This window comes from Hyla sarda, chromosome 4, assembly GCF_029499605.1.
Source record: "Hyla sarda isolate aHylSar1 chromosome 4, aHylSar1.hap1, whole genome shotgun sequence".
Taxonomy (NCBI): domain Eukaryota; kingdom Metazoa; phylum Chordata; class Amphibia; order Anura; family Hylidae; genus Hyla; species Hyla sarda.
This window is the reverse complement of record NC_079192.1, coordinates 25087506-25095228: the sequence shown is the minus strand read 5'-3', so window position 1 is coordinate 25095228 and position 7723 is coordinate 25087506. Positions and strand designations below refer to the sequence as shown.

At 47.2% G+C, this 7723-nt stretch overlaps 1 long non-coding RNA gene across 2 annotated transcripts in view; it reads right to left on the bottom strand.

Annotated features, from left to right (window-relative positions):
• Positions 1–1166: 1166 nt before the first annotated feature.
• Positions 1167–7723, bottom strand: part of LOC130367645 (uncharacterized) — a 30791-nt gene continuing 24234 nt past the window's right edge. The window contains exons 3-4 of one of the 2 annotated variants that reach the window (XR_008892128.1): positions 1583–1747; positions 1167–1480 (exon numbers count right to left, since the gene is read on the bottom strand). This is a non-coding gene — a long non-coding RNA (uncharacterized LOC130367645). Of the gene's footprint in view, positions 1481–1582; positions 1748–1849; positions 2037–7723 lie in introns of those variants that run through there. The other variant, XR_008892129.1, reaches the window with a different exon arrangement.

The following is a 7723-nucleotide window of genomic DNA, read 5'->3' as shown; positions in this document are numbered from 1 at the left end:
AATCAGATTGCTTCTTTCATTCTTGAGAAGACCTCTGAAAAATAAAAGAAGTAATCTGATTGGTTGCTAAGAGCAACTGGACAACATTTCCTCTCCACAGGTACATTTCCCCGATTGTCTTCATATTTAGGATGAGAATCTACTGACAAAGTGAGTAGCCAATCATTTCTGGGCATAAAACTCTGTAAGAGACAGCAGTCTGGGGGCGTCTGTGGTGGACATGAAGGAAGGGGGGGGTCCAGGGAAATTGAGTTTTGACATCTGCAGCGAGCGCTTCTCACTGAGCGACGAGTCTCATCCCAGGTATTGCAGGGGGACCCCCCACGATCAGCTACTTATCCCATAACCCATGGATAGGGGATAAGTTAATTTTTGCCATAGTTCTCCTTTAATTGGCCAGAACACACCCAAAATCGGTCCCAGCCAAATATTGCTTCGTGTCCTGTCATTTCTCCCAGCTGTTCTTTTTCTACCTGCTTGTAAGGCATGCCTACACTCTCTAATTCCTTAAAGTGGTACTCCGCCCCTAGATATCTTATCCCCTACCTTAAGGATAGGACAAAAGATGAATGATCACTGGGACCCCCGCGATCTTCATGCAGCACCCGGCGTTCCAAATAATATATTTAGAACTCTGGGTTCTCGCCGTGCGGGTCGTGACCTCACGCCACGCCCTTTCCATTTATGTCTATGGGAGGTGGTGTGATGTCACAAGAAGGTGTGGCATGATGTCACGAATCCCACCACAGGAACCAGTGATCTAAACATACTATTTAGAATTTTGGTTGCTGCATGGAGATTGCTGGGGTCCCAGCAGCAGGATCCCCTTGATCAGACATCTTATCCCCTATCCTTTACATAGGGGATAAGATATCTAGAGGCGGAGTACCCCTTTAAGGGACAGTTCATGTACCCAAAAGTTGATCCTTTGCAACCGTATGACCCCTAGCAAGTTCCCTGCATGAGTCCCATTCATCAGAAAAAGGCTTGTGCATGGAACTTGCTGGGTGTTGTACGTTTGCCTCATAAACTGCACCACCCAGCACCAGTTACCTCTCTCCGCACCGCATTATGCAGATCGTGCAGGAGAGCAGCTTTGGTCATCCATGTTTTGCTAACTCTATTTTCACACACAGAAATAAATAAATGAGTCGAACAAGTCAAAGAACAGTTTAAAAAAAGGGGAACTTTATTTATTATTTATTAAAATGTTTGTGTAGGGGATTTTTTGTAACCTCCCATCACTCACAAAGAGCGGACAGTAACTAATACTCAGGACAGGAAAAACCTCCAGAGGGGAGGAAACCTGTAGGGAATCCATGGCTACTGTATGGCCCTTCCTCTGGGCATACTAAAGGAGGTTACCTCTAGAATTTGGGCAAATGTTTCTGTGTATGTGCATGATTCCTAGGCCTGTGCCTTCATCCAACGTCTTGCTGTAGGTCCCGAAATGCTACTCCATGTCCTGGAAATAGTGCATCTAAGATAGGGGACAAAAAAGATAGATTATTTACATGTTTATCATAGAAATACACATGGAACTGCACTAAAGACCTTTTGGACAAAACAATGTAACACTTACCAGTCACAGTCATGTGCATGACTTTGCATTCCCGCGTCCCTACACAGTGTCCAGCACCGGCCCCTCACTGATGAACAGGACCAGTGTTATTTCTGGGGCTATGCCTTCATCCAACGTCTTGCTGTAGGTCCCGAAATGCTACTCCATGTCCTGGAAATAGTGCATCTAAGATAGGGGACAAAAAAGATAGATTATTTACATGTTTATCATAGAAATACACATGGAACTGCAATAAAGACCTTTTGGACACAACAATGTAACACTTACCAGTCACAGTCATGTGTATGACTTTGCATTCCCGCGTCCCTACACAGTGTCCAGCACCGGCCCCTCACTGATGGAGAATGAACAGGAGCCGTGTTATTTCTGCTCATTGCTGCTCTTTGGTGGACAATGGTTATGACATCACATGTGTGACACGCTGTTACCTCCTGGGAGTTCTATTTCAGTAGTGCTGCTCTCTGATTGGCTGAAAATAAAAAAAGCTTTCTAATATATTCTGTATGACTGTTATCTAAGGTTTTTGACAATTTTTATTAAAATGGAGCCACTCCCTGTGGGTGCGTTATATTTGTTTCTCCTAACCAGACATTCTGTATAAGTAATATCATTTGGTGGCCCCAACAGCCTGGGCCCATAGGTTTCTTACATAGATCAATGCTACTCCGGTAGGCTCAATGAGCAGCGCTGGCCGCCGGGACGTCTGACGAGTGACGTCCCTGACGTTGCGGTCTGGAGCGAAGGATGTCACTAGTCAGACGTCCCAGCAGCCATTGATTTAAAGTGGTCGTGGCTCCTGCTGCCAGTTCAAGATCAGACACCATGGCCCTAGATTGACATACTGCAACACCGATCCCCTGTGGCTGCCCACCTGTTGCAAAACTACAACTCTCAGCCTTCGGCTGTCAGGGCATGCTGGGAGTTGTAGCTTTGCAATAGCTGGACAGACGTCTGTCGAAAGGGGGGAAAAGCACCAGAAATAAAGCAATGTGGGCTTTGAAAAACACCATTTATATGTTGTTTTTAATCACAGCCTAAGCCTAGGAACAAACACAATTCTTGTTTGATGTTTTGGGTTTTTTTTGCAAAAAAAAACAAACATCAAAATCTTCCCACTCATGTCTTTTCTCAGCTATCTTTATGTTATTTTTGCTAAAAGCACTGGGGGGGGGTGGGGGGGGTGTCTTAGAGATTTATCAAAACCAGGGAAGAGGGAAAGTGGACCAGTTGCCCATAGCAACCAATCAGGTAGTTTCTTTCATTTTTAAAAAGGCCTCTGAAAAGTGAAAGAAGCGATCTGATTGGTTGCTATGGGCAACTGGTCCACTTGACCTCTGCACAGGTTTTCATACATCCGTCCCAATGTGTATTATTATTATCATCATCATCATCATCATCATCATCATCATCATCATCATTATTATTATTATTATTATTATTATTATTATTATAGGAAGTGTTTTTTCTTTGGTGTTTTTTTCCCCTCTGGCTTTTCTCATTACAAGTCATGTGATTCTTTCATCATTTGACTGAAGGATTTCTATAAAAAAAAATAGTGAGAAAATACCCCCCCCCCAAAAAAAATAAACATGCTCTCGGCATCCCACAGATTTGATAGCCTAAAAACACCATAAAAGGATGAAGAAACCCCCATTAGTGTCTGGTGTTTCATATTACCCTATTGATTCCAACCTAACATGTGCCCGCAGCGAGCATGGTGTTTTTTATGACAAACACGCCAAGTGTAATCCCAGCTGAAATGAATGTTTTCACAATAGGTGTGAACAGGCTGCAGGCTGTGCTAGATATATTTGCATAGTTGCGGCATACAGCACGTGCAGCATTTATGTGGCGGCTTTCCGCTGGTGTATATGGCTTTCTGTGCTGGTGAATGCAGCGGGCACTTACTGGCGGTTTTTTCCTAGCTGCACAGTTTTGCACCACAACCACTCCGGTTGGGACCAGGCTGACCGATCTAATGACCAAGATGCCGCAGTGAACGGCTTTCTTTCTGTGAAAGTTCTGGCGAACTACAATGCTCAATACAATACAAAGAGGAGGAGCGCCATTGAGCTTTTGGAAAGAGAATTAGTTTGGAATGGTCAGGGCCATGTGAGTTTACAAAGCCCCCCGTGGTGCCAGAACAGTGGACCCCCCCACATGTGACCCCATTTTGGAAACTACACCCCTCACAGAATTTAATAAGGGGTGCAGTGAGTATTTACACCCCACAGCTCTTTGGAACAGTGGGCTGTGCAAATGAAAAATTTAATTTTTCATTTTCACGGACCACTGTTCCAAAAATCTGTCAGACACCTGGGGGCGTAAATTCTCAATGTACCCCTTATTACATTACGTGAAGGGTGTAGTTTCCAAAATGGGGTCACATGTGTCGGGGGTCCATTGTTCTGGCACTATGGGGGCTTCAATTCCGGACAAATTTTCTCTACAAAATCCCAATGGCGCTCCTTCTCTTCTGAGCATTGTAGTTCACCCGCAGAGTACTTAAAATTCACATATTGGGTATTTTCTTACTCAGAATAGATGGGGTTACAAATTTGGGGGGGCTTTTTTCCTATTTTCCCTTGTGAAAATGAAAATTTTAGGGTAACACCAGCATTTTAGTGAAAAATTTTTTTTTTTTTCATTTTCCCATCCAACTTTAAAGAAAATTTGTCAAACACCTGTGGGGTGTTCAGGCTCATTATACCCCTTGTCACGTTCGGTGAGGGGTGTAGTTTCCAAAATAGGGTCACATGTGGGTATTTATTTTTTTGCGTTTGTCAGAACCGCTGTACAATCAGCCACCCTTGTGCAAATCACCAATTTAGGCCTCAAATGTACATGGTGCGCTCTCACTCCTGTGCCTTGTTGTGAGCCCGCAGAGCATTTTTTGCTCACATCTGGGGTATTTCCGTACTCAGGAGAAATTGCGTTACAAATTTTGGGGGTGTTTTTTCCTTTTACCGCTTGTGGAAATAAAAAGTATGGGGCAACACCAGCATGTTAGTGTAAATTTTGTTTTTGTTTTTTACACTAACAGGCTGGTGTAGCCCCCAAATTTTCCTTTTCACAAGCAGTAAAAGGAAAAAAAGACCCCCAAAATTTGTAGTGCAATTTCTCCCGAGTACGGAGATACCCCATATGTGGCCCGAAACTGTTTCCTTGAAATACGACAGGGCTCCAAAGTGAGAGAGCGCCATGCGCATTTGAGGACTAAATTAGGGATTGCACAGGGGTGGACATAGGGGTATTCTACGCCAGTGATTCCCAAACAGGGTGCCTCCAGCTGTTGCTAAACTCTCAGCATGCCTGGACAGTTAGTGGCTGTCCAGAAATGCTGGGAGTTGTTGTTTTGCAACAGCTGGAGGCTCCGTTTTGGAAACCCTGCCGTACAAGACGTTTTTAATTTTTTATTGGGGGGGGGGACAGTGTAAGGGGGTGTACATGTAGTGTTTTACCCTTTATTATGTGTTAGTGTAGTGTAGTGTTTTTAGGGTACATTCACACTGGCGGGTTACGGTGAATTTCCCGCTAGGAGTTTGCGCTGCGGCAAAAAATTTGCCGCAGCCCAAACTTGAAGCAGGAAATTTACTGTAAACCTGTCTGTGTGAATGTACCCTGTACATTCACATGGGGGGGGGGGGCAAACCTCCAGCTGTTTCAAAACTACAACTCCCAGCATGTACTGACAGACCGTGCATGCTGGTAGTTGTACTTTTGCAACAGCTGGAGGCACACTGGTTGGAAAACCTTCAGTTAGGTTCTGTTACCTAACTCAGTATTTTCCAACCAGTGTGCCTCCAGCTGTTGCAAAACTACAATTCCCAGCATGTACTAATCACCGAAGGGCACGCTGGGAGATGTAGTTATGCAACAGCTGGAGGTACCCAACTACAATTCCCAGCATGCCGAGACAGCTGTTTGCTTTCTGGGCATGCTGGGGATTGCAGTTTTGCAACATCTGGAGAGCTACAGTTTTTTGACCACTGCACAGTGATCTCCAAACTGTGGACCTCCAGATGTTGCAAAACTACAACTCCCAGCATGCCCAGACAGCAAACAGCTATGTGGGCATGCTAGGAGTTGTAGTTTTGCAAGATCTGGAGGGATATAGTTCAGAGACCACTGTATAGTGGTCTCAAACTGCAGCCCTCCAGCTGTTGCAAAACTACTTATTCCAGCATGCCCAAACAGCTGTCTGGGCATGCTGGGAGTTGCAGTTTTGCAACATCTGGAGGGCTACAGTTAGAGACCACAGTCTCAGACTGTAGCCCTCCAGATCAACTTACCGGCTTCCATAGGATCCCGGGAGCCGTCCTCTTCAGAAGCACATGACGCCGCCCACCGATCAACGTCGCCGCAGCCTCCGGACGGGTAAGTGGACGTCGGCGCCCGGTCCCCTTCGGTTCCCCGTTCTGCCCCGCCTATTGTGGGTGGGCAGGATGGGGAAAACGAAAGTTAACCCCCCCGCCCCCGGTCTGCTATTGGTCGTCCCCTCTGACGATCAATAGCAGACCAATAGCAGGGATAGGAGGGGTGGCAGGGGGATCATGGGTGTCTTAAACAACCGCAATCCCCCTTCTATTCCGGGTCACCGGGTCACAATAGACCCGTATGACCCGGAATCGGCGCAAATCGCAAGTGTGAATTCACTTGCGATTTGCGCCGATCACCGATGGGGGGGTCTGATGACTCCCCTGGGCATTCGCGCGGGGTGCCTGCTGATTGATATCAGCAGTCTCCCCGGCCCGGTCCCCGCCCAGCGCGCGGCGGGGACTGAAATTCCCAGGGGCGTATGGATACGCCCTGGGTCCTTAAGTACCTAACCGGCCAGCCCAGCTTTACTAAGATACTAAAATACTAAGATATTAACCCCTTCCCGCAGAATGTCATATATAAACGCCGGGTTGTGCAGTGCGTTCGCGCATCCCGACATTTATAAATGACATTCAGTTAACCCGGCGATTCCAGCAGGGGACAATTTCTGCTTCACCCCCAGGACCATCCATTGATGGTCCTGGTCAGCGATCACTGTGATTGGTCCCTGTGGACCAATCACAGTGATCTGGGGTGAAAGTTCAGATCCCCCGCACTGCCCGCCCCTGGAAGTCAGGCAGAACGGGGGACGATGGCTGCGGGGGCTCGCGGCATAGGTGGGGGAATACGCGGGGACCGGCGGCCTTACCTGAACCAGCGGTGGGACCGAGGAGCAGCGGCAGGACCGGCCACGTGGACGAGCAGCGCCGGGACCGGCAGGTAAGTACATGGTCCTCAGAAGCAGCAGTGAAGATCTTCACTGCTGCTTCTAGGAGTCTGAAAACTACAACTCCCAGCATGCCTAGACAGCCTTTGGCTGTCTGGGCATGCTGGGAGTTGTAGTTTTGCAACATCTGGAGGGCCCCAGTTTGGAGACCATTGTATAATGGTCTCCAATCTGTGCTCTTCCAGCTGTTGCAAAACTACAACTCCCAGCATGAACTGACTGTCCAGGCATGCTGGGAGTTTTAGTTCAGCAACATCTGGCCCTTCAGATGTTGCCGAACTACAACTCCCAGCATGCCCTTCAGCTGTCTGGGCATGCTGGGAGTTGTAGTTTTGCAACAACTGGAGACACACTGGTTGGGAAACATTGTTTCTAACTCAGTGTTTCCTAACCTGTGTGCCTCCAGCTGTTGCAAAACTATAACTCCCAGCATGCAGTATGCAACAGACCATGCATGCTGGGAGTTGTGGTTTTGCAACAGCTGGTGCACCCCCCCCGTGAATGTACAGGGTACATTCACATGGGCGAGGCTTTTACAGTGGGTTTCTCGCTGCAAGTTTGAGATGCAGCAAATTTTGCGCTGGGAATCTCGCTGTAATCCCCCGCCCATGTGACTGTACCCTAAAAACACTACACTACACAACACAAAATAAAATAAAAAGTTAAAAACACTACATATACACATACCCCTACACAGCCCCCCTCCCCCAATAAGAACGTCCGGTACACCACTGTTTCCAAAGCAGAGCCTCCAGCTGTTGAAAAACAACAACTCCCAGTATTGCCGGACAGTCTTTGACTGTCCACGCATGCTGGGAGTTTTGCAACAGCTGGAGGCACCCTGTTTGGGAATCACTGTTTGGGAATGTCCACCC